Source organism: Onychomys torridus, chromosome 19, assembly GCF_903995425.1.
Source record: "Onychomys torridus chromosome 19, mOncTor1.1, whole genome shotgun sequence".
Lineage (NCBI taxonomy): Eukaryota > Metazoa > Chordata > Mammalia > Rodentia > Cricetidae > Onychomys > Onychomys torridus.
The window spans coordinates 56,898,651-56,908,741 of record NC_050461.1 but is presented as its reverse complement, the minus strand read 5'-3'; positions in this window follow the sequence as shown (position 1 = coordinate 56,908,741).

Here is a 10,091-nt window from a genome sequence, read left to right as displayed (position 1 = left end):
ATTACCACATCAGATCATTGTCACAACAGCCTTCCAGGTAGGTGTGATACCTGTGCTCAGCATTCAGGTTGCTAGCTACCCAAATACGAATTTCTTGTTTTCTAATCCGTATTTGTAAAACATGGAATGCAAATCATTTATGTGCTGAGATGGTCCAGAGCCTTACATACGCCAGGACTCTGGGGAGCATCCAAGCCACCATCTCTTGTTAGACCTGAGATGTCCTGGTGACTCTCAGTCCCAACTTGCCATGGGGAGTGAAGGGTAGCCTCTTCTCTGTGGCTTATGTCTACTTCCGCTTCATTTTATTTTTACTTTTGACATTATGGAATACTATGTACACTCACCCCACTTGCCCCTCCCCCTGCAGTGACCCCTCATCTCCCTCCTTCACATTGGCTCTTCTCTTCCTAAATAGCTCCCCTTTTACACTCATGCTCCTCCTTTACTTCCTCCTCCTCTTCCTCTTCCTTATTTTTGATTTTTTTTTTTTTTTTTTTTTTTTTTTTTGAGACAAGGTCTCACTATGTAGCTCTGGCTGTCCTGGAACTCATTATGTAGACCATGCTGGCTTCGAACTCACAGAAATCCACCCACTTCTGCCCTCTGAGTGCCGGGATTAGGGACACAAGCTACCGCCATGGCCAGCTCTTTTTCCTTCTTTATTACTGGATAATACATCTTTATATGTACACACCACGTTTTTCTTATACACACATCTGTTTATGGGCATCTAGGCTGACTCATAACGTGGCTCTCATGACGGATCTTGTTGATGGAACACTGGAACCCATGTGACAAGATTCCAAAATTTACAATGTGAAAAATAAAATGCTAAAATAACAAACACCATCATTTTCCCCAGCATTGCAACTGCCAAGCAGTACAAGTTATCTCTGGCGCTCTTGGGATGGGTTCCGGGTCTCAGCTACAGGCATATTCTAAGAACAGAGATGCAGTTGTCTGGGTACTGGTGAAACACACTCTGGACTTGGTGTGCCTGTGGACTTGCCCAATAGGTTTGGTGTTCTCTTACTGAATACTGTTTGTATTATTTACAGGGGAAAAAAAATTCCATTAAAGAAGACCACTTTGTGATGTCATGTATGGAGATATGAATAAGGTGAATTTTAAACATGTACAAATCATGGATATTATCCAGGCCACAAAATATCTGTTCTCTCATTCCAACTGATAGGAGAGACTTTACCAACTATTTACCAACTGAGGCTTTGGTCCTGTTTTGATCATCCATCCTTTCAATGAGATTGATTACAATATCAAGTCATTGAGTCAGCTCCATTTCTAAAGAACATCCACTCTGGAGTCAAGCTCTGCTTTCCCACGCCCTCCCCTCATCCCAGCCACCCAACCAAAGCCCACATTCTGCATGTCCTCCCCAAAACCATCTCTCTGGGTTACCGTCAGTGTGCTCCTTCAATACAATGAGTGTGGGGCCAGGGTGTCACCCCAGCTGTCTACTACTGGCAGTCTTTGGCTGGGGGTGGGGGGTGTCAGATGCCCAAACTATCCATCATTTGATCTAATTGGCAATTGTGGAGATCAGCGCTTGGCAGAAATCCCTTAAATGAAATTAGTAGTTATGTAAATGAGTTATCCTACTGTAATTGACTTTGCTTTTCTCTGGGGTGACAGAGGGAAAAATAAAACAAGATACTTTTCATCTTTAAAAATCACAGAGTCAGGGCTGGGAAGATGGCTCAGGGTGATTGCCACACAAGTATGAGGACTTGAGTTCAAATTCCCAGAACCTGTGTGAAAAAAAATGGGTTTGAGCACAGGCTTCTGTAACCCCATTGCAGTGGGGGTGGGGGTGGGAGATGGGGGACCACTGGGGTTACTGGCACAATTTAAAATAAATCTTTTTGAAAAGAAAATTGCTATTACAGAAATATCTAATGATTCTGTCAAGCGTTAGCTAGGTAGCCAGCAGGGGGTTTTCAATACATTCAGGTATCATTGGGGTCACACTGCTCACACAGCGGTGGGGGGGGGGGTGGGGAGTCCAGTGTAGCCTCCTAGTGAGGTTACAACCACAGGAGCATCACTCCTCAGACCAGCAGAATCTGACCTCAGGCCAAGTAACAAAGGCTCACCAGCAAAAACACACAATGGCCTATTCTCATAGGGACACTGTGAAAGGGGTGAGTCTGTCTGTCTGTCTGTCTCTGTCATCTGTCTGTCTCCCTCTCCCCCACTCTGCTATGGAGTAATCTACAGCATAAACTTAGTGGGAAAACCTAGGATGCAGAACTGGGTTACCCGTTAGGGCAGTGGGACCAGCAGGGACGCTCAGGCAGGGCCAAGAGCACAAGCTGAGTCTTGCTGAATGAATGCACCTTATCTTGACTTCGAATCTATATGATGTTTTGCAAACTTTCCAAAGCCAAGTTAATTTTCTAAAAATATGATCTATCAGACTGAAAACAAATAAAAACAATATCTGTGTGTTGGCACAGCAACATAGAGAAGAAATTTTTACAGTACTCTCAAAGCATAATGTCTTGTTGGTGTCTCTGTAATGGATGTGACCTAAGGCTCAAAATGCCTCAAAGGAATCCTAAACTTCTGTCTCCCTTTCATTAGTTACAGCATTGATATTGTTATCTTGAAATGTGTGTGTGTGTGTGTGTGTGTGTGTGTGTGTGTGTGTGTGTGTATAAGAGAGAGAGAATATTGTGTTGGGGATAAAAATAAAGAATTACACTAAGATGAAGGCTTTTGGTGTTAACAAAATAAACCAAATACATATGTATAAATTACATTCATTTACTTATAATTATTTTTAGGAATAAAATTGTAGGACTGGATAGATGGTTCACTTGTTAACAGTGCAATCAGCTCTTGCAGAGGAACCATGTTCGGTTCCCAGCACCTACATCAGACAGCCCACAACTGCCTGAAGCCCCAGGAGAGCTTACGTCTCTGGCCTCTGCCAGCACCTGCACACATGTGCACACAATCTCTCTCTATCTCTGTCTCTGTCTCTGTCTCTCTCTCTCTCACAAGATCATATGTGCACACACATACATACATACACACACACACACGCACTCACACACACACAATTTAAAATAAATCTTTTCAAAAGAAAATTTCTATTACAGAAATATCTAATGATTCTATCAAGCGTTAGCTAGGTAGCCAGCAGGGAGTTTTCACACACTCAGATATGGTTGGGGTTACACAGGGGTGCTCGCCCCATGGTCTCTTCACTGCCTGGTGTTGCTGTCTTTGCATGGCTGTGTGTGGCTGTTTCAGCTATATTGCTTAAAGTCCTGGAGAAATAGAAAGTTTCCTAAGGGCCTTTGGCCAACTTAATATCCTTCTGTGAGTGAGAACTGGCAGTTCACATTTCTTATCGACTTTTCTCCTATATTTTGACCTTTATATTTATTTTATCAATCCCATAATATACTTGGCCTTTATTGTACTCTGTCCCAAATATTTTTAAAAAAACAGTCACTGTATGGACAATAAATAATATCAGAATTAACTATTTTTCCAAATTTTCATGCACAAAGGGACATAAAAATATGTAACTGGGGATAAAGAGATGGCTCAGCAAACAAGAATGCTTCCTGAACAAGCATGAGGACCTGAGTTCAAATCCCCAGCACCCATGTACAAAGTCAGGCCAGACCACATACTTGTACCTAGAACCCCATCACTGGGGACAGACACAGGAGGATTCCGGGCCTTATTCACACCACCAAATACCTTAAATTTCAGTGTGAGACCCTGTCTCAAAGGAATAAGGCAGGGAGTATTAAAGATGAACCCCTGACATCCTCTGGCCCATGAACGTCCACCACACTCACAGAAGGATGGACACACACACACATACACACACACACACACACACACACACACACACACACACACACACACACTGATCCAACCGAGGTTGTATCTTCATGAAAGTTTAGCTCCAGAAGGGAAGAGAGATGAATCATATAACCTGAATCACTAGGAGAGAAAGGACATGGGGAAGATGACAGACTACATGAACTCACAGTCAGAGGTGCTTCTCACCACTGAATTCTACCGTGAGGGTACAGAGGGCAAGGAATGTCACGTGACAGCCACCCACACATGAAGGACCCGGCTGGAAGTATGATAAAATAACACAGAGCATTTCCATGTGCTATTGCAAAGACGGACGAAGAGTTAGGAAAACGAAACTGATATTTTCCAATGAGCCCGGAATGTGGAGACAAGCTATGACAGTGTTTGGAATCCATTCCCTATCAACAACCAACAGAGGAGGCCTAGAGGTAACTTGCTGGGGAAGGTACACCCTCCTGGAAACTGTTGGGAAAGCTAGGCAAGGAGATGGGGTGGGGCCAAGGTCAGAAACAGTCTGAAAGGCACAGCAGAGAGAAAACAGGCCAAGTGTTTGCTGACAGAATGGCCAGGGTCATAACTCACACCATGAGTGAAAGGAATTGCCTGGAAGGGAAGAAAGGATACATCTTTCTCTGAGCTGTGAAGCAGTTGTGTGTCCATGAGGATGTAAAACTATTGAAGACTGTCAACACTGACAGGACTCAGCCTCAAGCTCTGGGTTTAGTGAGGCAGGAGGTAAGAAATTCCTAGATAAACACCTGATACTTGAATGCGGGTCAAGAAGCAGGGAGAGAGGCCTTCCATGGAATCTTTGAGAAAAGTCCATTCTTGGGTGAAGAAAAGCTGTGTCTCCACAGCACCAAAAGTGCTGGCATCCGGGTAGATGGATGTGTGGCTGCAGGTGTAACCCTCAGCACCGGGCAGGAGCAGAAGAACGTGATGGAGACTCACTCATGGACTGGCTGGAAGGAAGCTGCATCCATCCATCCATTCAGCAGATGCTATACCCCTCCCATGGCAGTGCTCTAAGAATGCTGCCTGCATCTCCCGCTTCAGACCCTAGGCTGATGACCCAGGGACACATCAAATGCCAGCATTCTTTTGTTCTCTCAGGATGCATTCAACAAGAACAGGACAGGAAGAAAGGGATCAAAGGCACCTCAGAAGTGATGTGAAAGGGTTAGCCGTAAACAGGCAAGTGAGGGACATAAAGGATTGAGATACTAAAGGACAACAAAGCCATTGTGTGCACTGCACACAGACGCTCAACCCCAGGGCTTGTGAGGCGGGATCCTAGCCTTCCCTCTTGGGCTTTGAGTACATGGGTCTCATCCATCCAAACTGCTGCAACGTAAGAATGGATGGCTGAGACAAGAGATGTCTGTGTCTCACAGTCCAGGAAGCTGCAAATCTGAGGTCAAGACATCTGCATGGGCAGGTCCCTGCACTATTGTTACATGATAAAAGAGTGAAGGAGCTCTCTGGGGTAATGTATTGGGCACTAATCCTCACACAAGGGCTCCATCCTCATGGCTTAATCACCCACTAAAGGATTTTAATTAATGTTGATCATGGAATATACTCAGCAAAGTTTCTAGACAAGAAATAGTTATTGGCAAATGGTGGCCTCATGTCCTTATGATATCACACTAGGGGATTGGGATTTCAACAAGAGCATTCAGTCCAAAACAATATGAGCTTGTGCCCTGTACTAGAAAAGACCACTTTACCCTTCTCTTATCCACAAAGGGGACAATTTCTCACTATCCAAGGGTTCTAGTAGGAGCTCCAGGTTGCAGTGAGCGCCAGGGTCCCAGGAGGACGGCAAAGAGTGCAAAGATCAGAGAGAATGTCAAGCCTGAGTTTGAACAGATGGAGTCAAGTTGGGAAGGACTCAAAGCAGGAAGTGGAAAGAATGTGAGCTGCCAAGAAAAGCGATGGGAAGCTGACAAACATACTGCATCAAAGCTGAGTGAAGAAAAGCAACAGGAAGCTCAGGAAGGGCCTTCTTGCTGTGTGACCGCCATGCCACACTGAGGGACACACCCGCTTCTGTGCCCCCTCACCTCCACACCGTGGAGCCCCAGCTCTGCCATCACTGTTCAGACTAAATCTTGTTAAGCGTTGGGCTCAGCTCACCCCAAAGCGAACAGCTTCCTCAAGCTGTTCCTTTTTTATTGTGTGCACTGGTACCATTAAACACAGGATGATGCCGCAGCAACAATATAATTGATGACTTAATGAGCTGAATTTAAATCCAAGTCATATTTCCATTAATCTAAAAGCCATCCCTTAAAAGTCTGTAAAGTTAACTTATTGGAAAATTTTTCAGCATAGCGGTCCTTGAGAGCCTCTCTGAATAATGACACCACAGAATTACACTTTTTATACCCATTTGTCTCAGCCCTTCTTCATGCAGAAGCGTTGCCAAAGATGAGGCCATGAGCCTCAACACAATAAGCCTTAGACCTTGAGAGTCCGTGGGGGATTTTTGAAGAAAAGTATCCCAGGCAGTCCAGGCAATATGCAGGATGTTGACCACAGGACTTTCCACAGAGGAAAGGTGGTGTGCCTTTCCTATTGCCGCTGGGAGCCCATGTGAGTACCAGAGAGAAGCCGTGTGCCTGGAGGGAGTGGGTGTCGGGGGAGTCATGTGTCTTAGCCCTATTTATTTAAGTGTTGAAGATGCTGTGTCTCAGCCTGGAGCACTCTAATGGTCCATGAGTACCAACAACAGCTCTGGATTCTAAACATCAGAAATCCAAAGTTGAACCGCTATCGGGCCACACGCCCTCTGAACGCCTCTTTCGCCTTGCAGGGAAAACCCTTGTTTGCATCGTCTAACACCTTGTGGCTTCAGGCGATGCTTGGCAGAGGCCTCTGCCTCCATTATCATGTGACCTGAATGTTTGTGTCATCTCTTGTTCGTCATGAAGACACTTGTCACTGGATCCAGGGCCCATCTGAATAACCCAGAATAGCTTCATCCCACGAGAGTTAACTAGTTCTATTCCGTTCATAGAATCTGCGGGTTAGGGCATGGACATATCTTCTTGGAGGTCCCTGGGGAGAGACAAATAGCACACTTCTGATGGACAGCTTGAGCTGCATGTACCAGAATTCAGTTTGAGCTATATTTAATGACAAAGGAGCTAATGTGATCTCACATTAGAAGCTCAGTTGAGAAAGCATGGTGGATGTCAGCCTTCTTTCTCCCAAGGCAGCAGAGCTACAGCAGCCTCTGAGGCAATATGTACTCTTGTTCATGGCCAAGAAGAGGAAGCAAGAGCAAGCTACAGGTAAAGCACTTATTGCACTGTATTAGGTCAGTGTACTCCTGGAATGGCAATAGTTCCCAGGTTCTATTTACAGTCTCATTTATAAACCAACATCCTCTATCCTGGATCTGGAGGTGTGTTGGCTTCCTCCAAGCTGTACGTTTTATGAAGATGGAAAAGATCTGCAAATCAGGTAGGAAAAGATCTGCAAATCAGGTAGAAAGTGAGCTGAAAGACCCTAGGATTATAGAATACTGGTGATTTCAAGAAGTTGGTCATTAGCTGGAGACCTCTGGTGCAAGTTGGACATGCTTGAAGCTGTCAATCTTTTCTAAGAAAATTGCCCAAGTGATTGGAGCAAAAATCGAAGAGAAACAGTGACGTCACTTGCAGAGAAGAAAAAGCAGGAGCCAAGCATTCAAGTAAGAACCTGTCAGTAAGATCCAACAATCAGAATGCTGTGCTACTCTCCTGCTACATTATTCTTGGAGCATGAAAACTGGATAAGATTTTTGTCTAGAAAGAGAGAAATAGCTGAAAGTCAGCGTTAGGATAATTTGAATATGAAAATGTACCATGGCTTAGATGGGGTTGTCTGTAGTCATTCAATTCATGGATTTTGATAATTATATAGTGGTTTTGTAAGAGAGTATGATTATTCCTAAGAAATACATTCTAATACACTCCAAGTAGTGGAGGATAAAGAGCCATGATTTGTGCAGTTACTTTGATACGGCTTAGAGAAGAGCGAATATTGTATAAAGCGAGAAGGGAGCATTTTCTATGTTAACAATCCGTTGATCTGTGGAAACAATGTAGGCACTCTTTGAACCTGCCTTGTGATTTTCTTCTAGGTACCCCAAATGAAATGTGATAATTTTCTGGATCTACTATAGCAATGCACAGCCATAGCTGCCCAAAGCAAGCTAATGGAAACTGGTATTCTCTGCCACAGTAGCCCCAGAGCACAGAGTGGGTTAGACAGGGTGTGCAACATTGATCTCACCTGTGGGTCTAAGTAATGTTCTTCCTTCACAGGTCTCCAGCACTGTAGCATGTGAAAAGCCTGGAAGCCCACAGGTCATGGACAAACTCTGACCTGCCATGGTCAATCAAGATCACAATGGGAGCACCCACATACCCTCACTCCAACCCTCCCCAAACACCCTGAAAGGAGAAGTCACATGCTCCATATGTGCATTATATACACAGCTGCACACAGGACCAAAGGGACTCCTTCATAACCTCAGAGAACACATGAGGTCAAAGCCACACAGCTCTTGGAGAGCCAGGAGTCATTGGAAGCCAAAGCAACCTGGCTGTGTTGAAGGGGCTGTGTGGGAAGCCACACCACTACTCTTCAGGACAAGTGAAATATGTCTCCCCACACAAGCATGGAACGACCCAGAAAGGAAGGAAAGAGTACAGTGGAGTCTGCTCCATCACCTGGAAGTTACCTGTGAAACAAGGGAAGAATCCAGCTGCTGCTGAAAGCCAGGATTTGGCCAACTTATCAAACAGAATTAATGTTCCTCAAAGGCAGCACACTGATACCACCATAAGGGAAAGACAGGTGTCAATGGATGACCATCTGATTTAGTACTCAAGATCGGGAATGACACTAAGATGCTTCCAGACATCTACAGATGAGGGTTATGACACAGAGGAAGCACCGCTGAAAGAAAGCTGCAAGAGACACTTCAAGGGGGGAAGAATGAACCCAAACAAGGGTGACAGAAATCAATACGACTGTGCGATCTAAGTGGTGCTAGAGTTTTGTATGGCCCGTGCCTTCCGAAAACCATGAGAACGTGATTGCCACTGTGTTGGTACTGGGGAAGGGGCTTTTAGAGCTGATGAGGCTGTCAGGGACTGGGTTTTCTCAGGCGCAAGCTGGTAGTCACAGGTCCAGACAGCCCCCATGTCTGGTTACTCACATTTCATTGCCCTTCAGTCTTTCTCTCTTTGGTGATACAGCATGAGACCCTTGCCAGGGATGGATACCCAGTCTTTGACTTCAGCATCCAGAGCCAGAAGCCAGATGAACTTTAAAGTGTCCAACATGATATATTTAGTGATAGCTACAGAAAATGGATAGCAGGGTTGGGGATTTAGCTCAGAGGTAGAGCGCTTGCCTAGCAAGCACAAAGCCCTGGGTTCGGTCCTCAGCTCTGGGGAAAAAAGAAAATGGATAGCAACAGAAAAAAGGAGACATAGTCACTGTGACAGATTCACTTTGGAGGCTTTCCTTGGGCCCATACTTTCTTCCCTCCTCCTACCTCTGAGGGAGCACATATAGCCTTTGAGGGAGACTGGGCCAGCAGCCTCAATTTGCCCAAAGGACTTAGTGGATCTGACAAGTGTAACGTTTGTCTGGTCATGAGTCCTGTGAGTCAGAAGAGAAGGATTGTGTGTGGCTGCTGCCCTTGAACCACTCAGTCTGACCCCTTACATCAGATATATTTTGGTGACCCAAGACCCATCTGGGTCAATGTGCTGCAGACTCAAGGGAAGCTTTCTGAGCCTATTTATAGCTCCAAGTGGCATGTAGATGTCCGTAAATCAGCTCTGCTTCCAGGGTGGGCCATGCAGAGAAGTGGGGCCAGGCCACCCTACAGCTTCTATGGTTGTCTTCCCTCACAACAGAAGGACAGTCTGTCACTGCCTGGAGACCAGATTCTGAGTCTGGAAATAAATGTTTCATGTCAACAAGAAACATGCTTAGACACTGAGTTCAGATTGATAATGGATGAAGGACACTCCTGGGATTCCAAGAACTTCTAGAATGTTCAGACTTTAAAAGCCTCTTCTGCTAGTCAGATTCTAAACTGAAGTTCTCTTTGAGGTATTTTAGAATGCAGGCAGAGATGAAAGCTTTACTCAAGACTGTTTAGAATCTAAGACCCTTGGAGTAAACACGTACACACATGAAAAAGACCGACG